The following is a 25928-nucleotide window of genomic DNA, read 5'->3' on the forward strand; positions in this document are numbered from 1 at the left end:
CTTCCTGCTTTATAGCCTCTTGTCTTTCTGGGGCAAAATTTCTTTTCTTTTGTTTCACTGTCTTCCGGCTTGGATCTACATTTAGCTTGTGAGTAATTAACTCCGGGTCTATGCCTGGCATATCAGCTGCTGACCATGCAAACACATCACTATTTTCTTGCAAAAATTTCGCTAACTTCCCTTTAAGGGGCTCCTCTAATGTGGCTCCAATGAAAGTCGTCCTCTCAGGATTCTCGGGGTATAAAGGAACCGAGACCAATTCTTCTGCTAGCCTTCCTCTATTCTCATCATTTTCTCGAACATCCATATCTTCAATAGGAAGAACCTGCCCCCCGACTCCATCTGCCCTCAAAGAGGCCACATAACAGCTTCTAGCCATTTTTTGATCTCCTCTCTCTTCTCCAATCCCGTTTCGGGTGGGAAACTTCATGACTGAATGGTAGGAAGAGGGGACTGCCTTGAAGGCATGTATCCCTGTTCTCCCCATGATAGTATTATAAGTTGAACTAGCCTTTACCACCACGAAATCCAGCATCTGCGTTGCTTGCCTTGGCTCCGTACCTATGGTGGTTGGCAATTTGATTATCCCTTCCACAGGACATTCTACTCCAGCAAATCCATATATCGGCATGTCGGTTGGTGTTAACTGGGAGTCGTTATACCCCATCCTTAGAAAGGTGTCGTGGAGCAAGATATCCACAGAAGCACCATTATCCACAAGGACCCTCTTAACCGGGCTATTTCCTATTATTGGTGTTATGACCAGCGGGTTGTCATGGGGAAACTTCACACCCTCTAGGTCGGAATCATCAAAAGCCAATGTTACTTCTGTCCTGGCCCTCTTCGGGGCTTCTCCAACAATATGCATAACCTCTCTAGCATATGCCTTTCTGGAATTTTTGGACAATCCAGCAGCAGTTGGACCTCCAAAGATCGTGTTTATCAGAGGCCCTCGAGGTCTCGGCCCTCCATAAATGGTGTTTATAACTGGTCCTCTAGGCTGGGGGTTTCGCCCCTGATTGTCTTGGTCCCTCCTACGATCTTCAAAGTTCTTCCTTCCATTATTATTTATGTCCCCTCCATCTCCAGTATACTTGTTCAATCTTCCTTTTCGAATCAAAAACTCAATTTCATCTTTCAATTGCCTACACTCATCGGTGTCATGGCCAACATCTTTGTGAAACCTGCAATACTTGCCCTTATCTAGCTTGGCGGGATCAGCCTTCAAGGGCTTAGGCCAGCGAATATCTCTGTCTTTCTCAATCTCCATCAAAATCTGACTTCTGGGAGCATTCAGCTTAGCGTATTCAGTGAACTTTTGCCCAGGTCCTCCCTTCTTGGGGATTGAATCAGGGTTTTGTTCGGTTCTAGGATATTTGTCCTTAGCGATATACTCCAAATCAGTTTTTCATTTCTTGCCTCCAGTGGGCTCATTACTTACTACGGTCTTCCTCATACTCTCTTCAACCTTGATATACTTCCCTGCCCTCTCTTGGAGCTGCAACATGCTCTCAGGGGGTCGTTTGGCCAAAGACATCTTGAAAAACTCATCCCTAGTTCCTTGTTGCAGTGCTATCATGGCTACCTTATCATCAAGGTCTGGGACTTTTAAAGCCTCCTTTGTGAAACGATTCAGGTAATCTCTTAAGGATTCCTTAGCTCCCTGCACAAGACTCATAAGAGATGCTGAACTTTTCTCATGGACTCTTCCACTGATGAATTGCTTAATAAAAGCCTGACTTAATTCTCTGAATGATCCAATAGAATTTGGGGGTAGGCGACTGTACCATCTTTGAGCCATACCCGACAGGGTTTGAGGGAAGGCCCGACATTTTATAGCATCATTCACGGGTTGCAGCAGCAGTGCATTAGAGAATGTCCTAACATGATTAGCGGGGTCTCCCGTGCCATCATAGGCTTTGATAGTGGGCATCTTGAATTTCCTTGAGATATGGGCATTCATTATCTCTTTTGTGAAGGGTGGAGTTGGATCATCAGGATCTCCAAGGGGAAGGAGATTGCTTGGATCAGTTCTTGGGACAGCAGCCCTTCTTCTTACCGGACCATCCAGGTCTATGACAGGAGGAGGATTTCTCCCCCTAGGAGGTATGTGGGGTCTGGTGGCTTGGTGAGCCTCCAAATCACGCCTCAGCCTTTGGATTTCAGCCTCATGAGCCCTGATCTTTTCCTGCACTTCTTGGGGATTCGCCCCTGGGGTGCTTTGGGGGCGTTGCCTTCCATCGGACATTGGCTCTTTTCCAGGACGCCTCCTTCTCGGGGCCACTTCATCATCCGAAGATTCGGAGTCTCTCTCAGTGTATGGACCAGAAAATTCCCGATTCTCAGGGATAGGATCCAAACCTCGTATATAGGGGGGCGACCGCCCTCGTGCTTCACTTCGCCCAGCATATCCACTTCCTCCAACCTCAGGGTGAAGGGGCATCCCATAAGGGGGGTTAGTAGTAACAATAGTTGAATATTCATACCCGACGGGTCGAGAATTCACAGGTATATGTATTTGTTGAACTTGAGGATTCGTACCTTGAATAGTCAGGGGAGTTGTCCCTTGTGGCTGAGGATGAGTTGCCCCTGTCTGGGCTTCCCCCTGAGTAGATGCATAAGTTGAATGGGGGGGAACCTCCACGGTTGATGAAATCACCTGGGTTGCCTCCAATGGTGTTCCTTCCTCTAGAGCTCCAATTGTTCTCCGTGTTCTCGCCATGGTTGTTGTTGTGTTTCCCACAGACGGCGCCAAATGTTATGGATAAAAAACTAAGGTTATTACTTGCTGTATTTAATACTAAGATTCGGGAGCTCAAGGCCTTTAATGGCTGCTCTCGTGTTTCGTGACTCAATCTGCCTTTACGAGATGCCTACGTATCTCTGTGAATTAGAGAATCAAGCCAAAAAACGTAGTTCTGATTTGTGGGGTGAGGCCCCTTATATAGATGTTGGGAGTCCTTGAATTGGACTTGGTATAGGAGACTTGGTGGGCAAGTCTCATAGTTAGAATGGACTTTGGAGTCCTAGATAGTAGGAAACTGATTCCTTATCCTTTTAGGTCCCCTTGAGGCTAATCTCCAAGGATTTATATCCTTATCGGGACTCTTTTCAACATCTGTTTTGTCCCTTATTAATTAATTACGAAATTAATTAATAATCAGGGCTTTTGGGCCTTTTTTATTCCATCAGGCCTGATCTGGTCCATCAGGCTTAACCTTTCTGGTCTGAGTATCATATATCTTTTTATTGGGCCTAGCAGCCCACAGCTTGTACAATTAATGCAGTATTTAATAATACAATCATAATTTATTTATCCCTATCACCAACTCAGAGAGCATAATTTTAGGGGGAGCATCAGAAAATGTTGATGGAGATATCATGGATCATGAGGGAGCATCCAGTTCTAGAGATCACCTTCCATCTGCAAGGAAATGGACTAAAGCACATACACCTGACTTGATTATTGGAGATCCTGAAGCAGGTATTAGAACTAGAACAACAACATCAAATGAATGTCTATATCATTCTTTTCTTTCTCAGGCTGAACCAAAGAAAGTGGAAGAAGCCCTTCAAGATGCTGATTGGGTGCAAACAATGCAGGAAGAGTTAAATGAATTTAAAAGTAATAAAGTCTGGACCCTAGTGCCAAGACTAAACAACAGATCAGTTAGTGGTACAAAATGGGTGTTCAGAAATAAAACTGATAGTGATGGCATAATTATAAGAAATAAAGCAAGGCTGGTTGCAAAAGGATATTTTCAACAGGATGGAATTGATTATGATGAAACATTTGCACCAGTTGCTAGATTAGAAGCCATAAGGATATTTCTGGTTTATGCTGCTCACATAAAGTTTACCGTCTTTCAAATGGATGTAAAAAGTGCTTTTCTTAATGGAGAATTGGAAGAAGAAGTATATGTTGAACAACCTCCAGGTTTTGTAGATTCAAAATTTCCTAATCATGTCTACAGACTTGATAAAGCACTTTATGGCCTTAAGCAAGCTCTAAGAGCATGGTATGAGACAAAACTTTATTCTATCTCAACCATGGAAAGGACTTACTTTTGGTGTAGATATATGGTGATGATATCATTTTTGGTTCTACAAATGACAAACTTTGTAAAAGGTTTGCCAAGCTAATGCAGTCAAGATATCAAATGAGTATGATGGGAGAACTTAGCTATTTTTTGGGCCTTCAAGTCAAGCAGAATGAAGAAGGAACTTTATTTGTCAATCAAAGTACACCAGAAATTTGTTGAAGAAATTTGGAATGCAAGACTATTCAAGTGCATCCACTCCTATGGCCACTGGAACAAAACTGGATAAGGATACTGGTACATCAGTAGATATTACTGATTACAGAGGTATGATTGGCTCACTACTCTATCTAACTGCAAGTAGACCTGATATTATGTATGTTACCTGGCTTTGTGCAAGATTTCAAGCAGATCCAAGAGAACCTCACTTAACAGCAGTGAAAAGAATTTTCAAGTACCTTAAGGGTACAGCTGATCTGGGATTGTGGTATCCTAGGAAATCAGACTTTAAGCTAATAGGTTACTCAGATGCAGATTTTGCAGGGTGCAAAATTGACAGGAAAAACACAAGTGGAAGCTGCCAATTTCTTGGAGTCAGATTAGTTTCTTGGTTTAGCATGAAACAAAAGTCAATTTCCACATCAACTGCAGAAGCAGAGTACATTGCTGCAGGGAGCTGTTGTGCACAAATTCTTTGGATGAAGAATCAGTTACTGGATTATGGGTTAGAATTTTCTAAAATCCCTATTTACTGTGATAATCAAAGTGATATTGCTATGCCAGGTAATCCAGTTCAGCACTCAATGACAAAGCACATCAGCATTAGGTACCACTTCATAAGGGAACATGTGATGGAAGGTAGAGTGGAATTGCATTTTGTTCCAACAGATCAACAACTAGCATATATCTTCACAAAACCACTATGTGAAGCTACTTTTACAAGATTGGTAAATGAACTTAGAATGGTTTCAGGTTCTTTCTCTAAATCTGTTTAGTTTATGTTCTGATACATCAGACTTTATGATCAGTATTAATAGATATTACTATCTTTGTGTAATCTGTGCTTAAATTGAAATTTACCTAAGTGCTGATTGTTGTCTGATGTGAATTTCTAAACTCTAATAGTGATATGAATATTTCTGTGACTTTTCAATCCAATGAGGATAACTGTGCTAGATGCAGACCTAGTAGTCTCTAATATACTAAAGATCCCATGTTTGAAGTAATTGTTTATGTGGAAATCTTTTAACACAAGCAAATTCTGATATTGAGTTTGGTTAGGTTTACTTTGTGTATCTTATTACTAAGTCAAAAACTAGAATAGTGTTTCTTATCTATTAAGTTCTGATATTGGTAAATCTTATGGATGTACTAAGTGCTGATAAGCCTCACTTATCAAAAGAAAAAAAATATAGAAAAGAAATAACTATCAGGTACTCCTTTGAGATCTAGAGAAAAATGTATGTGGAAGGGAAGACCCAAGTGTATTGTTGGTATTAAGTAATATGCATTAGAAAAACAAAATAAAATTTTCTTGGTGACTTTTCACATTCTCTGATTATTGCAGAAATACTCTGATAATAGCATAAATTCTGATAAGCAGTCGTGACTCACTTACACTGAGAAGCCACTGTAAAAAGTAATTTCAAAAGATGCATAAAATGAGCACAAAACAGTTGAGGTGGACTCATGCATGAACTCATTCTATAGTAGACTTCAGACTAATGACAGATTTTGAGCAAAGTTCTTAGTTATGCCTTATTTCAAAGATGTACTGAAGTGAATCAGACTTTACTCTTTGTCTGATATTTATCTTAATGCACACACTTACACTCCATATGAATGATGAAAATTACTGTGGTGATCGATATTGTTTTAGATGAACAGTTTAAGTGTCAGTTACATAAATTCTGAGGAAAAGTTCTGATGGAAGTTCTGATGATTAAGTTTTGTTGAAACCATATCAGTATTTGTGTGAATAATTACAGAAATAAACATTCACATTTTGAGTAAAGGAGACATATTCTGATGACTTTTAAATTCTGATAATAATCAATTTCTAATGCTTACGTGACAGTATTTATTTCCTTGATTTATTTTCGGGTCAATACTTGAACGGTTATATTTTATCAGAATATTGGTTTAAATGAGATAAAGACAGTAATAATTATTTGTTTAGTGGGAACAGTTTTTTTTGAAAAACTGCATGTGCATAGTAATCATTACTTATTTCCCGTGCCCATTAACTTTTGTCTTAATTACTGCATGGCTGACAGGTGTATAGTCTGTTCCACTTCTCAATAACTGCTGTCAAGTGGAGTGTGTATAAGTGAAAGAGAGAAAAGATTTTAAATCTTTTATCTACTTTTGTATTCTATACTCTCTCTTTTTCTTATTTTCTCACATTCTCTGACGGTTTTCTATACAAACATTTTATCAAACACCTTTCAGGCACTCTAAATTCTCACTCATTTTCAATGGCACCCAAGGATATAATCTTTAATGGAGCAAAGTTTGTCCCCAACAACTATGCTGCCATTCTCACTAAGAGTGAAGCTCCTTCGGAACTTCATTTTATTCAGGATTTCTTATCTCATAGTGAAATTTGGTTCGCTTTGACGCAACCATCCTATTTATCTGGAACTCAAGTTCTGACGTTTTAGCGTACAGGACTTTAGGATGATGGTGGTAAGGATGGGACTCCAAGCATCGTGTTTACAGCAAAGGAGGTTCAGTATGTTGTTACTCCGGCAACAGTTCGAAAAGCTCTACACCTACCTGAAAACTATCAATTCAGTTCTTCTGTTGAGGAGCTATTGCTACAACAAATGATGGCTAATCTTGGGTATGAATAGAGTTTGGCTAAGTTGGGTCAACTCAAATGCCCATATATTCAAAAGGAATGGAGCTTCTTCTTCGATTGCATCACAAAGACGTTTGCCAACAAGTGCTCAAATTTTGATGCCATTCCTATTCTGACACAACAAATTGGGTATGCACTCCTAAACTAGTCTCATTTGGATTATGCAAGGACTATGTTATGTTTTATAGGAGATAGGATGAAGGAGGACAGGATTGTAGTTTACATTGCTAGGATTTCTCAGTTAATTTACAGCTACTGTACATCAGATGAACCACAACCAGCAAGTGAACAAATAGAACCTTTTCCTTCTAGAGCAACCATCAGCACATAATCAAGTGAAGCCTTCTCCTTCTAGAGCAAAGAGGACAAAGATAGTACCTCCGTCACAGCTGAAAAGAAGGAAGATGATTTTAAGAGATGAGTCTGATGATGAGGTACATGTTCAACCATTAGAACCTATTGCTAAAGTAGCTGAGAAGATCATTTCTCAGACACCTCAAGAAACTGGGAGTTCTAGGCCCCTAAAAAGGCTTAGAAAGCTAAACTCTGATGATCAATCTTCCAGAGTCTCTCCATCAGCTAAGAGACTTAAAAAGCAAAGAGCAAGGAGGACTGTAGAATCATTAATCTCTGAAGAAGAAATGGAAGCAGCAGCTGAGGAAGGAGGTCAGGAATCTCTGATCTCAAAAGACCCAATTGTGATTGAATCTCTTCCCACTACTGAACCCGACTTTACTGAAGCTCATAAATCTCCTATTCAAGAGCCAGAGAATACTCAAGAATATATTCCTACACCTCATGTGTCTCCTATCATTGATTAAGTACATGCTGATAATCCAAGTACAAGTGCTGAAATAGATATTCACAACTTGAATGTGCCTGAGGTTCTATACTTGGAAGCTCCACCCATTCCTCAGCAAACTCCACCAGCAACTCTACTGCTAGATGCTGATGTTCATGCATATGAATCTTCTATTGCTTCACATACAGTTATTCTATTACAAGATGCTGATATTGAAGATTCTGCAAGTTCTATTGAAGTAAATGCTGAAAATACTGGTGTAGCTGCTACAAATGAAAATGTTGATGTAGCTGGTCCTTTAGGACATGCACCTCTACAAACAGTTAATAAAGCTGATTTGATTAAAAAGTTTGTGAGAGAGGATGCACCAGTATCTTGGAGTGAAACCTCCAGAGGAAGAGAATGGATCAAGGAGTGGAACAAAGTTAATTTTGTTCCTACTGCAAATATTCTTGCTGAGCACCTGGCTAAAGCTGATGAGATGTTGATGAATGATGACTTCAAAGCACAACTAAGAGTTACTGCATTGAGTACCAGGAACCTTCAAGGTCAACACTCAATAACTCAAGCCAAGGTGAACAAAATTGAAGAAACACTGATTCAGCAAGACATGAATGTCAAATTGGAAACTCTGTGGAATTGCTTGTCTCCCTGCTTCTACCAGATGATGCCAAGAAGGGGGAGAAAGTGATTAAGTCCAAATGCAAAACTGATCAACCACTAAAGGGTAAGGATGATGATAATGAAGACCAGGGAAACTCTGAAAGGAGTAGAGGTCTAAGTCAAGGTAGGGGCTCTTTATCAAGGGAAGCCAGAACTACAAGTCTAAGAACCATTTCTGATACTGGTAAAAGGATAAATTCTGATGAACAAACTCTGAAGCTTGATGAAGAGATCTCCAAAAGGCTGTTCCTAGAGGATAATCCAGGCATGGATATTGAAAGTCTGAAGGAAGAAGAGATTAGACTGAAAGCTGAAAATGACAAATCTAAGTCAAAGTCTAAAGCTCAAGTTACAATAAAGAAACCACCTAAGCCTAAGGGCATTGTGATCAAAGAGAGGACGGATACTGAAGCGTCTAAGGCCAAGTCCAAATTACAGGTGGAAGTTGATCCTAGATTCAAGGCTAAGGCAAAAGTTGATGAACCTGTAAAAATATATATGCCAACTATGGATCTGGAAGCAAAATCTGATGAAGATGCAAATCTGATTTTGAAGAAGAAAAGCAATATTCAAGCAACCTCTGACAGAGCTCAAGTTGTCTTGACATCAGAAGAAAAGGAAACCTCTGACATTGCTCATATTACACCTTCAAAAATTCTACTACCTGGATTTACTAAAGCTCAACAATCTGCTCAACCTATGAAGACTTCAACAAATTTTTTTAAGGGTAGATTGCTTCAAGGGAAGGAAGCCAGAGATAAAACAGGACTAGGTAATTCTGATGAGAAAAGAGTAAACAACTCTACCTTAGATCCTACATCTCTTTCTGAACTAGGATTAGGGACAACTCCAGAAAGACTAAATCAATTGGAGTCTGTACAAATGGTTTACAATTCCAATCTGAAAGAAGACATAATGCTTTATTTTATAACAGATGGGAGAGTATTCCAGATAAGAAAGAATGCAATTCGTTTGAAGTATTATGAAGAACTGCAACATGTTTTATTTCTACTTCAAGTGAAGAACAGGCCAACAGATGGTGTTGCCAGTTACTTAAAATCTGATATTCAAAGACAGAAGAAACTTTACTCTGTAAAGTCTGACAGACCATACTATCCAAAGTACAGAGCTCACAATGGTGAAATAGTTGAGATGAAGCCTAATACTTCCAAGATCACTACTTTTCTGGGTATTAAGGGTGTTAAATTTAATCTGGAGTCTGACAAAGCTTATCTGATCAGACTGGATCAGGAAATAAGGAAAGCAAAGATTAATGATCTCAGGGCTGCTATCTTTCAGATAGGGAAAGATACAGTTAAACTTAAAGATGCTAAAAGGAGGATGATAAATGAACTTGAATATGCTGAGAGAACTCTTTTGAAGAATTATCACAGAACAACTCCTGACATTCAAGAGATCATAAACTGAAGCCAAGTCAAGGACTACAACTGTTAAGTTTTGAAGAATATACAGGCTAAAGCTGATATCAGACTTTAAGGATGGTAAAAGCTACAAGGACTGTGAGTTGTAGTTATCTAGTCAAATTCTCATATGCATTTGTACTTAATATTTTTGACATCATCAAATATCTATTGAACTTGTATATTATGCTAATTTACAAGTTAGGGGAGATTGTTAGATATATTTGTGATGTCATGTCTAATAATGATTTGTGTTTAGTTTTCAGATCTTGACTAACAGAACAAATCAGGACTTAACTGGAAATCAGTACTTATACTGAAGTCAGAACTTAAGATATTAGAACTTAAGTTATCAGAACTTAAGATATCAGAAGATATTCATCAAGAGATAATATCAGGACTTAAGAAGACTTTTAGATAAGGAAGGCGGCTGATTGAAGGAAAGAAGATTAAGAAAAATACAAGAAGAGATATGCATGGAGAAGAATTCTATGAAGAATAGAAGACTTGGAGGAAAAGATAACTAATTGATATATTTTAGGATGTAGACTTATATTCGATATCAATTAGAAGATTATCTTGTAACTGTGTGGTATATAAACACAGTATAGGGTCTACACTAGATGTGTTATTGTAATCGAGAATATTATTCATTGTAACCCTAGCAGCTCTCGTGATATTTGTTCATCACTGAGAGAGAACGGTTCCATTGCAATACTGTTTTATTAATAAGATTATTCTGTGTTTCATACTTGTGTTCTTAATTCGATTTGATTGTAGTATACACTGTATTCAACCCCCTTCTACATTGTGTGTAACCTAACACAGTGTTCTCATAAATTTGAGAAATTCCAAGTTAGGAGTAAAATAAAAATGAAAATTAAATATACACAGAATTTTGGAATATCTATAAATCATATCCCAATTAATTTCCAATAAAATCAAAATAATTTTGATTTATTAGAAATTAATATGCTGCAACATATCAACTGAGTTCTTTCCTTTAGGATGAAGAATTTAGCATTCCAATTTCACCAACAAGTCTAGTGAAAGTTGCTTCATCCAAAGGTTTAGTGAAAATGTTAGCTAATTGTTTTTCTGTTGGAAAAAAATGAGCTCAATAGTACCATTTGCAGCATGTTCTCTAATAAAATGGTACCTTACAATAATGTGCTTAGTTCTTGAGTGATTAACTGGATTAACAACAATAGATATGGCACTAGTATTGTCATACATGATGGGAATTTTATGTAACACTAGGGCATAATCCATTAGTTGATTTCTAATCCAAAGCACTTGAGTACCACAACTTTCTGCAGCTATATATTTAGCCTCAACTGTAGAAGTTGACACAGTTTGTTGTTTCTTACTATACCAAGATACAATTCTTTGTCCTAGAAATTGACAACTTCCACTAATACTCTTCCTGTCAACCCTGCATCCAACAAAATCCGCATCTGTGTATCCAACAGCTTCAAAACCAGTTTCCTTAGGATACGACAATCCCAAGTTTGTTGTTCCCTTCAAATATCTGAAAATTCTCTTTACTGCCATCAAATGTGATTCTTTGGGATTTGCTTGAAATCTAGCACATAGACATGTATCAAACATAATGTCTGGTCTACTAGCAGTTAAGCATAACAAAGATCCAATCATCCCTCTATAGCCAGATATGTCTACACTTTTTCCTTTCTTATCTTCATCCAATTTGCTAGCTGTAGACATTGGTGTAGATGCAGGTGAGCATTCAACCATTCCAAACTTCATCAATAAATCTTTAACATATTTGGTTTGACTGATGAAGATGCCATTACTTTTTTGACTAACTTGAAGGCCAAGGAAGTAACTGATCTCTCCCATCATGCTCATCTCATGTTCACTCTGCATGAGTCTTTAAAATCTTTGACATAACTTTTCATTAGTATAACCAAAAATGATATCATCCACATAGATTTGAACTAGGATAATATCTTCACCATGCTTCTTGTAGAATAGAGTCTTATCAACAGTTCCTCTAGTAAATCCATGTTTGATCAAGAATTCTGATAGTGTGGTATACCATACTCTAGATGCTTGCATTAAACCATAGAGAGCTTTCAACAGTTTATAAACAAAGTTTGGAAATTCTGGATCTTCAGTTTATAGACTTCCTCTTCTAATTCACCATTGAGGAATGCACTCTTCACATCCATTTGATAAACCTTAAAGTTTTATTGTGCAGCAAATGCAATGAAGATTCTTATTACTTTAAGACTTGTAACTGGAGCAAAAGTTTCATCATACTCATTTCTTTCTTCTTGTGAGTAGCATTTAGCAACCAGTCTTGCTTTGTTCCTTGTCACAATTCCATTTTCATCCATCTTGTTCATATACACCCATTTTGTTACAATAATGCTTTTGTTTCTTGACGCAGGAACCAGTTCCCAAACTTTATTTCTCTCAAACTGATTTAATTCTTCCTGTATGAAAGTTATCCAGTCAGGATCAAACAAGGCCTCTTCAGTTTTCTTTTGCTCCATTAGAGACAGAAAATATGCATGCAAACATTCATTTGCAGTAGCACTTCTAGTTCTTACTCCAATATTGGGATTATCAAGTATTGCATCTCTAGTGTGACTTATATCCCATTTCCTGATGTGATCTTGTTGACTAGAATTGCTCTCACCATTGGCATGACTTGAAGAACCACCATCTTCTTCTCCCCCTGAGTTTGTGCCATCAAACTCAGATGAAATTTTTTTTTGATTAAAATTTTCATTTTCATGGATCACTTGCTCAGTTATTTTTGATTCATTCGATTTTCTGTGTTGATCTCAGTATTATCCTCAGAATCACTATCAATATTGAGATTTTCAAACTTCAAAGTTTCAGCATCATTTTCATCAAATAATTCCAAGCCTGGACACTTGTCATCATCAAAAGTCACATATGTGCTCTCCATAATTTTGTTCTGTTCAAGCACATAAACTCTGTAGGCAGTTCTCTCCAATGAATATCCTAAAAAAATTGCTCCAAAAATCTTAGAGTAAACTTTTCCCACGTATTCAGAGTTGTCTTTTAGTACAATGCACTTGCTTCCAAAAACATGCAGATGCTTCATATTAAGTGGCATTTATGTCCACTTATTATGCTCTATAAAGGCTTGATTCGATATTTTGTACTCAAGTTTTTTGTGTATTTGATGCATTTTTGTAGTGTTTTTGCATTTCAGGCATAAATAAAAGAATTAGGAGATTTGGCATTATTTTAATGCTAATATGGTGTTAGGATGGTGTCAAGAAGATTGCTCGTGGAAAGACCAACTCAAACCAGAAATAAAAATAAACGTCAGAAATATTTACAGAGAGTCAGCGCGCCCGCGCTGTGAGAGTGTGTGGCGGTGCCCAAAGAACAGAAACTCAGCGCGCCCGCGCTATTGAAGCGCGCGCCCGCGCCAGGTCGAGATAAAAGAATCCTGATTCTCTTGTGATTCACAACAAGATGTACCGGAGCTTTAGGAGAAGGCGTAAGAAGACCGTAGAGCACAATTCAACCAAGGCGAAGAGGATCTAGTTTATTCTTGTGATACTTTGTTTTAAGTTGTAACTTTGGATGCTAGTTTTCTTACTTGAGAACCTATACTCTTGTTATGTACGTGGTTTTATTATTTATTCAGTATAAAGACTATGCTCATTATACCATGCTTTCATCGGAACCCACGTTGATGATGAGTCCGATTATGGGCTAATCGTTGTCATGGGGTTCTAACGGATTTATTTATGGATTTTTTTAGTTAATTTATTTTGATACCTTAGTGTGTGGTGATTGTATGATGTCCTAGTATTGACTGTGCTTATTCGTCTTATGAGCGTCACAAACTTATAAGATAGTGTGTTAATCTATAATGAAGCGAAAGTGAAATTAGGGGTTTAGAACTTGCCATACTAGCATAGGTTCATGTAATTGATATGCCTGATTCGTAGGTAATTTTAACCATCTTACTTGCCCTATGTAATCATGATAGATAACTTGTGCAGTAAACCATTATGTTGTCAAATTTTCTAGACATATAGGGTCTCAATATAATTGGTGTCTACTTAGCTTCTATCTCTTTTGTGGATGTCTGGTAGTATTGTATTTGTGCAACGAAAGTTGGCATTTATCAGTTTCGTGTTATCTGATTAGTGTCATCACCATTGCATGCTAAGGTTATGTTAGGTCATACAACACTGTAGAAGGGGGTTAAATACAGTGTAGAATACAATCAAATCGATTTAAAGCACAAGTAACAGAAAACCGATGTATTCGATGTAATAAACTCTGTTACGATGAAACTGTTCTCTCTCAGTAATGAACAAATATCACAAGATCTGCTAGGTTACAATTGTATGATCTTCTCGATGATCTTAACTCTTATAGAGTAAACCTATGTCTGTGTTTATATAGACACACAGTTACAAGATAACTTCTAGTTGATATGGAATATAATTATGTTTCCTAAAATATATCAACCAGATATCTTATATAATTCTTCTAGTCCTATAACTCTTTCCATGCATATCTTCTCCTTGTATTAGTCTCGATCTTCTTTCCTATAAATCAGCTTCCTTCCTTAACTGTTAGTCCTCCAGTACTTAAGTTCTGATATCCATCTTCTGATAATCTAAGTCATGATATCCTTAAGTCCTGACTTCCAATAAGTCCTGATTCCAGTAAGAACTGATATTTTCTGTTAGTTAAGATCTGAAAACTAAACATGAAACATATTAGACATGACATCTCAAATATATCCAACAATCTCCCCAACTTGTAAATTATGCAAGAATGTACAAGTTAATAGATTTGATGATGTCAAAAACATTTAAGTTCAAATGCAATAAGAGATTAATAAGACTATTAATTACAACTTACAAAACATCCAGCTTTACCAACATCAGTTAATCAATCTGAATCCATAATGATTCTTAACAAAATCATTTATCAGATTGTCTTCAGCTTTCTTCAGAACTTCAGCTAACTGTACTTTGACCTGCATCAGTTCTTCTTCTTTACTATCACCAATTTGATAAATGGTTGTTCTGAGAGCTTGAATGGATGTTCTTTTAAGTCCATCACTAAGTCTGATAACCTTAGGATGTGAATAGTTTTCATTATGACATAAGCATCTTCCTTTCAGAATGACTTCCACCTTAGCAGAATTCTTCAACATAGGAATATATCTTCCATCACCTTCAGTAATCATTAGACTGTAATGAGAAGTCTATGTACCAGAGATTCTAAATAGATCTCTTATAGCCTTCAAAATGTATTCTGACCATCTTCTTGTAACATCAGATTTTACTTCCAGAAGATAGTGAATATGTTGAAGTTCTCTGATAGACTTTAATACATCAGTATCAGCTAATCTATAAGTCCTTCCATCATTGAGAAATAAGATCAATTTCTCTTTTAGATTCTCCTTATCATGCGCATTTATCACAACTTGAGCAGACAACACCTTGTCAAGGTGTCTTTGTTTAATTTGTTCATATGGTTTGTCTGTTAATATGAAAGGATCTCTTAGAGTAACCTCTACTCATGTTTGAATCTTCTCTTCGTCAGAACCTAATCCAGCTATATATCTAGGTTGCTTGGCTTTCAACCCAAATGTAGCAAGTTGATTAATCATGAGATTGGATTTTGGTTCAACTGGAGTAGCTTTCTTCCATAACAGCTTCTTCTTATCAGCAATTGTCATTTTATCCAAATCAACTTGAGCATTGTCAGTAGTTGATGTCTTGATAGCTTGATCAGAATTTGTTGTTTCTTCTGTACCTTCATGTCCTTTATTCTGAATAACAACTTGAGCAGTGTCAGAGGTTGTTTTAGAATCTTCAATTATCTTTCTTCTTTTCAGAATTTGAACAGTTTCATCTTCAACAAGATTATCATCAGTTACTTGAACCATTTTACACATTGGTTTCATCAGATCTTGAGAAGTTTTCAAGTCCAGTGACTTGGTTGGTTCATAAATTTTTCCTTTCCCTTTGTCTTTGGGATCACTCTCAGTCTGTGATCTAGTCTTGAACTTTGAAGTTTCAGAATTTGACTTTTCTTTGATCACAATGTCTTTTTCCTTAGGCCTTGGAGGTTTCTTTGCATCAGAAGCTTTAGACTTAGGATTTGTCTTCTCAGCAGCAAATCTAGCTTCTTCCTCCTGGAGAGTTTCTAAATCCATTCCTGGATTGTGTTTCAGAAATAATCTTCTTGCTATCTCCTCATCAAGTGTCTGAATTTTAGGATCTTTGTAATAAACAGTAGTCTGCTTCCCCTTTAACTTCAGAGTTTGCAAAAACTTCTGAGAGTCTTCAGATCCTAACTTAATCAGAATATCAGAACTTGACATCAGACTTTGCTTATCACCACTTGACTTCAATCTTTGAGCATTCACAGCATCAGAACTTGACTTGTTCTGAATAGAAGATTTTCCTTAAACTTTTCTTTGACCTCTGCTCTTTTCAGAGTTTCCCTGGTCATCACCTTTATCATCATTTTTCTTCAGTTCTTGAGTAGGTGAGCATTTGGACTTAACTACCTTCTCCCCCTTTTTGACATCATTAGGAAGTAAGAGAGAAAGAAGAAGTTTAACTGAAGATTGGATTTCATCCAATTGAACTTTCTGAGAAGCTTGATTAGCTAGAACCTCAACAATTTGGGCATATTGCTTCTCTTGAGTTTTCTCAAATGTTGCAACTTTTTCAGAAATAGGTCTGATATACCTGTTCTTGTCAAGCTTGATTTGTAGATTGAACTTATAAGCTTGTTCCCTGAGTGTATCAACCTTTTCATGAGTAGAAGTATATAGACCTTGAAGATGTTTTGTAGACAGAGCTGTGATCTTGAGTTGTGTCTTGAAATCAGCATTTGTGAGCAACTCATCAGCTTTTGCAATATGCTCTTTCAGAATTTTAGAACATGGAATAAAATATGATTCATTCCACTTCTTGGTCCACTCAACACCTCTGTGAGTATCCTCCCAAGGAATAGGTGCTTCTTTTTCAACAAATTTCTTCACCAATTCTTCCTTGCCCAGAGTAGGTATTGGAGTCTCAACATAAACACTGTCATCAGAACTTGAGGAAGACTCATTATGTTCTGATAGCTCAACAGTGTGTGAAGCAACTGGAGATTCAGGAATAACATCATCTAAATTCTGATTAGCAGAATTTATATCCAGAGCTGGTATCTTTGATGTAGATGGAGCTTCCAGATAAAGAACTTCAGGTATATTCAAATTATGAATATCTATTTCAGAATTATCAGTTTGTTTTTTAGCATCATCTGTAACTTTAATAGGAGAAACAGGAGGGGTAACAACTGTGACATTAACAGTGTCTTTGGCTTGAGCTGGAAGGGCTTCAATGATAATTGGTTCTTGTGAGATCAGAGATTCCTCATCCCCTTCCTCAGCTTCTTCAGTATCTTCTGATATAGACTTAGCCAAATACCTCCTAGCCTTTATTTTCTTCAATCTCCTTTCCAATGAAGAAGTTGCTTCAGCAGCATCATAATTTATAGATTTCCTTTTCAAAGTATCAGAACTTTGAGCTGCTTTCTCTTTCTGAGAAGTAACATTCTCAGTTTCAATTATCACAGGTTCAGATGCATGAACTTGTGCTTCAATTATGTCCTCTTCACTCTCAAACTCATCTCTGAGAATCATCTTCCTTCTCTTTTGTGGATGTTGAGGAACAGACTGTGTCCTCTTAGAAGTTTTGGAAGATGAAGATCTGGTTGTTTGTACTGATGGTTGAGAAGTCTGAGGTGTTTGTGTAGAGGTGGTAGGTGCTGATGGTTGAGGTTCTGATGGTTGGACATCAGGATATAGTGCAGTGTATTTAACTGGATCATAGATTATTAAGGCTTGTTTGACTGATAAAGGAACTTGGAGGGGTTTTAACACAGCCTTCTTATTATCAGTAGATAATAAGTCATTAAACGCTCTTTTAGCTAGTCTGAATGATGGAATTAATTCACTAGCTGATTGGGGCTTATTATCACAACAAAAACTATAAATAAGCTGACAGAATCTAGCAAAATAAACAGTATTTCTGTCTTCTGTCATCCTATCCCCAATGAAACCTAAGACAACACTTGCATAATCAAAATCAGTTTGATTAATGAGAGCATACCTGATTTGTTGACTGAATAAGGGATTGCATCGAAGTTAGAACATTTGTTTGCAAAAGCCTTGGTAATGTAGTCAAAGAAGAAACTCCATTCCCTCCTTAAGTAAGGTCTCTTCAATTGACCCAGCTTTGCCAATGTCTTTTCATACCCCAGACTGGCCGTCATATTTTGAAGAACTGGCTCCTCAACAGTAGGTAAACACAGTTCTCAGGCAGCTACAGTACTTGTCGAACCGTGGCCAATGTCACGACATGCTCATCCTTCCCTGATGAAAAGATAATACTTGGGGACCCTTGAGCACCACCATCATCATATACTCCACTTCTCCATAACTCCAGCACTTGAGTTCCAGAGATTGCATCAGGTTGGGTCAGAGCGTACCCAATATCAGAATTAGCGAGAAAATCCTGAATGAAGTGAAGTTCCGATGGAGCTTCAGCCTTGCGAAGAATGGTGGAGTAGTTATTAGGAACAAACTTAGCTCCATTGAAAATTACGTCTTTTGGTGCCATCGCTGGAAGAAATTAAGTGAGAAAGAGAGTGTTTGCAATGTGTTTGTTAAAAATCCTGAAAGAAAACGCTTTAGAGAATATTAGAGAGAGAGAGAGAATAAGAGAGATGAAAAATAGAAAAGTAAGTAAAAGATTATAAAATCTGTTAACTCCCATATATATATACTCTCTCCACTCAATAGTTATATTTTTGAAGCATAATATACACTTTACACCTGGCACTATGTGAACAGTCAATAAACGGCTAGAAAGGAATTAATGGGCACGTAAAATAAACAATAATTACCGTGTACATGCAGTTTTTTAGGACATACAAGTTAACCACTAACCCATAATGATTATGACTATTTTTATCTCACCCAAATTTATTCAGATTTAAATATGACTGTTTCATATTTTACCACAGATAAGTCAAGTAAAGAAAAATGCCACTTAAGCATCAAAGATTCCATCAGGATTTAATATCAGAACTTAACTTATATTAGATTTTAACAGTCATCAGAACATGGCTTCTGTACTCAAAAAGTGAATATCTTTTTTTGTGAGTCTTCATACAAATACTGACTTGTTTTCTTCAGAGTTTAATCATCAGAACTTTCATCAGAACTTGTCCTCAGAATGTATGCAAATGACACTTAACTGTTTGTCAAAAACAACAAAATTACCACAATAATTTTCATCATTCATATGGAGTGAAAGTGTGTGCATTCAGTAAAATATCAAATAAAGATTAAAGTCTGATCAACTTCAGTACATCTTAGAAATAAGGCATAACTCAGAAAAATGCTTAAAATCTGTCATCAGTCATGATGTCTACTATAGAACAAATTTATGCAAGAGTCCACCTCAACTGTTTGTGCTCATTTTATGCATCTTTTGAAATTCCTTTTTACAGTGGCTTCTCAGTGTAAGTGAGTCATGACTGCTTATCAGAATTTATGCTGTTATCAGAGTATTTTTCCAGTAATCATAGAGTGTGAAAAGTCACCAAGAAATTTTTTTGCTTTTCTAATGCATATTACTTAATACCAGCAATGCACTTGGGTCTTCCCTTCCACATTTTTTACTCTAGATATCAAAGAAGTACCTGACTTTTATTCTTTTCTTTTCTTTTCTTTTGATAAGTAAGGCTTATCAGTACTTAGTTCATTCTTAAGATTTACTGACATCAGAATTTGACAGATAAGAAACAAGAATCTAGTTTGTGACTTAGTAATAAGATACACAAAGTAAACTTGACTAAGCTCAATATCAGAATTTGCTTGTGTTAATGAGTTTCCACATAAACAACTAATCCAAACATGGGATTTCTAGTATGTTAAAGACTACTAGGTCAGCATCTAGCACAGTTATCCTCATTGGATTGAATAGCCATAGAACATTCAAAATACTTATCAGAGTATATAAATCCACATCAGATAACAATCAGCATTTAATGAAAATGCACTTCTCAGTGCATTTTCCCTTGATAATACAATCTGTAAACACTGATCATAAACTCTGATGCATGAGAACAAAAACTAAGCAGATTTATAGAAAGAACCTGAAACCATTCCAAGTTCATTTACCAATCTTATAAAAGTAGCTTCACATAGTGGTTTTGTGAAGATATATGCTAGCTGTTGATCTGTTGGAACAAAATGCAATTCCACTGTACCTTCATCCACATGTTCCCTTTTGAAATGGTACCTAATACTGATGTGCTTTGTCATTGAGTGTTGAACTGGATTAACTGCCATAGTAATAGCACTTTGATTATCACAGTAAATAGGGATTTTAGAAAATTCTAACCCATAATCCTGTAACTGATTCTTCATCCAAAGAATCTGTGCACAACAGCTTCCTGCAGTAATATATTCTGCTTCTGCAGTTGATGTGGAAATTGACTTTTGTTTCTTGCTAAACCAAGAAACCAATATGCCTCCAAGAAATTGGCAGCTTCGACTAGTGCTTTTCCTGTCTATATTGTATCCTGCAAAATCTGCATCTTAGTAACCAATTAGCTTAAAATCTGATTCCCTAGGATACCACAATCCTAGATCAGCTGTACCCTTAAGGTACTTAAAAATTCTTTTTACAACTAATAAGTGAGGTTCTCTTGGATCAACCTGAAATCTTGCACAAAGACAGGTAGCATACATGATATCAGGTCTACTTATAGTTAGATAGAGTAATGAGCCAATCATACCTCTGTAGTTAGTAATATCTACTGATTTACTAGTATCCTTATCTAACTTGGTTGCAGTGGCCATGGGAGTGGATGCAGTTGAACAATCTTGCATTCCAAATTTCTTCAGTAAATTTCTGGTATACTTGGATTGACAGATAAAAGTGCCTTCTGCAGTTTGCTTGACTTGAAGGTCTAGAGAATAGTTGAGTTCTCCCATCATACTCATTTAATATCTTGACTGTATTAGCTTTGCAAACTTCTCACACAGTTTGGAATTAGTAGAACCAAATATGATATCATCAACTTATATCTGTACCAAAAATAAGCCATTTCCATGGTTGAGGTAGAATAAAGTCTTGTCAATTGTGCCTCTGTGAAATCCACTTTCCAGAAGGAATTGAACTAAAGTCTCATACCATGCTCTTGGAGCTTGCTTAAGGCCATAAAGTGCTTTGTCAAGCATGTAGACATGATTGGGAAATTTAGGATCTACAAAGCCTGAAGGTTGTTCAACATATACCTCTTCTTCCAATTCTCCATTGAGAAAAGCACTTTTCATATCCATTTGAAAGACTTTAAACTTCTTGTGAGCAGCATAAGCCAAAAAGATCCTTATGGCTTCTAATCTAGCAACTGGGGCAAATGTTTCATCATAATCAATACCCTCCTGTTTAGAGTAGCCTTTAGCAGCCAGTCTTGCTTTATTCCTTGTAATTATGCCATCACTGTCAGTTTTGTTTCTAAACACCCATTTTGTACCAACAACTGATCTGTTCTTTGGTCTTGGTACTAGGGTCCAGACTTTATTTCTTTCAAATTCATTTAACTCTTCCTGCATTGCTTGCACCCAATCAACATCTTGAAGAGCTTCTTCAACTTTATTTGGTTCAGTCTGAGATAGAAAAGAATGATAGAGACATTCATTTGAAGTTGCAGTTCTAGTTCGGACACCTGCTTCAGGATCTCCAATGATTAAATCAGGTGTATGTGCTTTAGTCCACTTCCTTGCAGATGGAAGTTGATCTTTAGAACTGGATCCTCCCCCTTGATCCATGCTGTCTCCATCAGCATTTTATGATGCTCCCCCTGTAGTTATGCTCTTTGAGACTTCATAATTTGAATTTGATTTTTTAGGAGTTGAAGAATCAGAGCTTCCAAAATTATCAGAATTTGGCTCATCAGAACTAGATGAATCAGAACTTAAAGAGCCAGTGACAGGTTCTGATGCTTCTCGAGAGTCTTGAGATGTGATAGGTTCTTCAGTTTGCTCCCCCTGGACAGGTGCATTTTCCTTTGGAGTTATTACCACAGTTTCAACGATATCAGAACTCAATCCATCAGAACTTATAGGATCAGGATTTAAGTCATCAGAATTTCCAGAATCAGAATTTAAATCTTCATTCTCAAATCTCAGCTGATCATGATCATCAAAATCTTCAAGTCCAGTAATCTTCTTATCATCAAAAGAGACATTGATAGATTCCATGACAAATCTTATTCTCAAATTGTATACTCTGAAGGCTTTTGTGGAAAGTGGATATCCAACAAAAATTTCTTCATCAGCTTTTAGAACAAATTTTGACAGCTGTTCAGGATGAGTCTTAAGAACAAAACAATTGCAACCAAATACATGAAAGTATTTCAGATTTGGCTTCTTCTTCTTCACCATCTCATATGGTGTTTTTCAATGCTTGTTTATGAGTGTAGCATTTTGTGTAAAACAAGCGGTCTGCACAGCTTCAGCCCAAAAATAGGTTGACGGCTTTGCTTCATCAAGCATTGTTCGTGCAGCTTCAATGAGAGTCATGTTCTTTCTTTCTATAACTCCATTTTGCTATGGAGTTCCAAGTGCAGAAAATTCCTGTTTGATTCCATGATCTTTGCAGAACTCTTCCAAGATTGAATTCTTGAACTCAGTGCCATTATCACTCCTTATGATTTTAACAGAATCTTTGATCAATTTATCCAGCTGTCTGACATGATCAGTTAGGGTAGATGTAGTTTCAGTCTTCTTGTGCAAGAAGTACACCCAAGTGTACCTTGTGAACTCATCCACTATAACCATTTAACATCCGGGATATCGTGTGTACTTATTTTTATTAATAAATAATTTTTATATGATTATTATGTGATTTTTGGTGAATTATCTGATGATTGGTGTAAATATGTGAATGCTTATATGTGCTACAGTATAAGTTTGCTAATTTTATTATGACCATAATAAAATATAGATAATTACGGTATTTTTCCAGTAATTTTTGGGCTGTTAAATAATTTTATATTGATTTATGAATTTATTAATTATTTTCTGAATTATTACAAAATTATTTTATAAAGCTGGGAATCGTCCGACTTCAACCGTTTTTACGTTTTTACAACCCGAAACTCTTCCGAAAACTCCTTCCAAACCTAATATGGTAATTCCGGACATTTTCCGTGTTTTGACTTTTTCGATCCGGATTACAATTTGACCCGTGCGCGGCCCGACACAAGATTTTCGATACGATTATCATTTCTGTAAACCAACAAAACCCGTATTTCCGAAAGAAGAGATATTATTACATTATTTTCGTATAGAGTGTTTTATAAAAAGCCCGGTTGGGATAATTATCCAAAACTGATATCAAATCGGATCGTTTTTGCAGTTACTTAGCGGCTAAGTAACTAATTTAACGATCCAAGACGATCCAAAATGAGCCAATATTCCAAAAATATATATAGCCCTTTTATTATTTCATTTTATTCGTATAATTACAATCAGTCAGTAAAACCTCATAAAATACAGAAAAAATGTCGAATTAAAACCGCGTTCTTGAAAATCAAACGCACGAACGAAGGCGTTATCGAACTCCGATTCGGTCGTGTAATATATCAAAACGAGGCTCTCGAAATCTTCTTTCTGAATCAACCATCTATTTTTGCCCAGAAATCAAGGTATTTTTCTGATTTAATTATTTTATTTTGAATTATTGATGAATTAAAATAGGAATTTTCATTCTTGATGTTGTTTGTGTGATTTGATGGCATAATCTGGTAGATAATTTTCTCCTGGTCAATTTGGTATAGTATATGTCAAAAACCGAGTTCAATAACATGTTTAATTTTGAGTTTAATTTTCGGAATTTGAAATTAGGGTTTTGAAGCTTTGAATGTTCTTAATTAATTTTGGGATTTTCAGTTTGAGTGATCTGGGATATATATGAGGTTGGGGGTTAGATTATACGTGTGACAAGCTTAATTTTAAGCTATAAATTGTTGAGTTTGCAACACGATTTGGCTGAATCGTGTTTTCGCCGAACATGGTCGGTGTTCTTCGAACGTTTGACCGGAAATCATGGTACGCTGGTTGTCTGGGTTATCTGTTGTTGGGTTTGAGTTGCATGGAAGGTAAGGAATGATTTTATGCTGAGAAACGGAACAAACCCACTCGACCCGTTTGGTTTTGGTGTTGACTCGGTTTTAATCTCCCTTTCCCCAAAATAAAATCTGAAAAACTGTTTCTGAATTTCTATTTTAGGAAATAATTCAAAAATCCTTTATTTAATTTCTAAAATTCATTTTTAATTCCAAAAATCATTATTTTAATTCTGAAAATTATTTTTAATTCTAAAATAAATCTTAATTATTTAATTAATTAATTTTAGTTACTTATTAATTAATTAATTAGTCAATTAATTTAAATATTAATTAATTTAATTAGTTATTAATTAATTTTAATTGATTATTTAATTAGATTTAATTATTTAAAAGTGATTTAAAAATTCTGAAAAATAGTTTCGAGCTTTAAAATATTATTTTAAATTATTTTCAAGGCTCAATAATTATTATAAAATTATTTTAAAGTCAGATTCGGATGTTCAAACCCTATTATTTAATTATAAAATGATTCGGAGTCCCGTTTTAATTCCAAAAAATATTCAAAAATTTGTAATAAATACCTGGAAAATCATTTTTAACCCCGAATCTTCTCTGAAAAATTATTTTGATCGAATATCTTATGTGTTATGTGCTACGTGTTCACTTTTTGATGCGTTAAATGCCTATTTGATTATGGTTTGACTGTTTTATTCATAACTTTCAATCCGTAAATCGGATTTGGGTAAAACGTAGGGTAGATGAAAGCTTATGACGTGTATGTGACGATTAGAATAATATGAGTATGAATAATTGATAGATACTTGTGATGCCTAGCAGAGTCAGCAAGACATAGAAAAGGAAATCAGTGATCCATAAATAGAATCAAAGTGTCGAAAGAGAAGGCAAGTGATTGGTAAATAGAAGAAAGGCATAGAAAGAGAAGGAAAGTGGTTGATGAATAAAACTGTCAGATTAGTACAAGTAAAGTGGAAATCGTCAGTGATAAGGCAAGTACTTCTGAACCTTTATTTAAAGTATATTGTAAATATTTTTGAACTGTTTCATAACATGTCGCTATTATTCAAAATCACTCATGTTTTATATTGCAAGTGCTTTAAACTATTTAACCTTGAACCCTGATTCTTCTTGATCTTGAGCCATAAGCCTTGTTCTTCACAAACCATTGATTGTTGAATTCTCAGATACGATCTAAACACAACAATACTACTCCACAAATACATATCTACCACATACTAATTCTGATATTGAGTTTCTTAACAGACCAACCCTTATTCCTTGTTTAACAGAAGACCAATTCTTGGAACCCTTGAACCCTTGGTCTTCTACTTTTGGATTCTTTCCTTGATTGAAAGCCAATCTTTTTGAATCCCTTGTTATACCTACTTGGTATTATGAATCACTCTATGCTTCAAGATAAATGATGTTTATGATTCAGCTTATTGATTTAAATTGGTTATCATATTGAATTGTTTTAGAATTGGATAGTTTTATAAATGTGGACCAGATTCGTGGTCAGGCCAGATTCGTGGTCATAATAGGCCAATACGTGCCTTGGATCCAGTATATAGAGCAAAGCTGAGAGCCTTGCTCGGGGTTAGTGCGTGACTAATCAGCAGCCTAATCTTGGTTTTAAAATGTAAAGTGAATATCCAATTCTAATCATTGCTTATTCAGAAACTTGATTCTTCTGAATCATTTCAATTGGTAACTGTTTAACCTCAATTGCTGCTATGATTACTTGCTGAGCTAGTAAGCTCACTCTTGCAATTTTTTTTTTATGTTTTCAACAGTTGAAGAAGAAAGTGTTGGTAACGAGGATTCCCTGTCCAGTGTGCGAGCTAGGATTTCCGTTTAAGTTGGATCGAGCTAGCAGGAGCTTTATATTATAGATGAGTGGTGTAAGATTGTAAGTACGATATCATTAAAAATTA

The sequence above is a fragment of the Apium graveolens genome, chromosome 6, assembly GCF_009905375.1.
Source record: "Apium graveolens cultivar Ventura chromosome 6, ASM990537v1, whole genome shotgun sequence".
Taxonomy (NCBI): Eukaryota; Viridiplantae; Streptophyta; class Magnoliopsida; order Apiales; family Apiaceae; genus Apium; species Apium graveolens.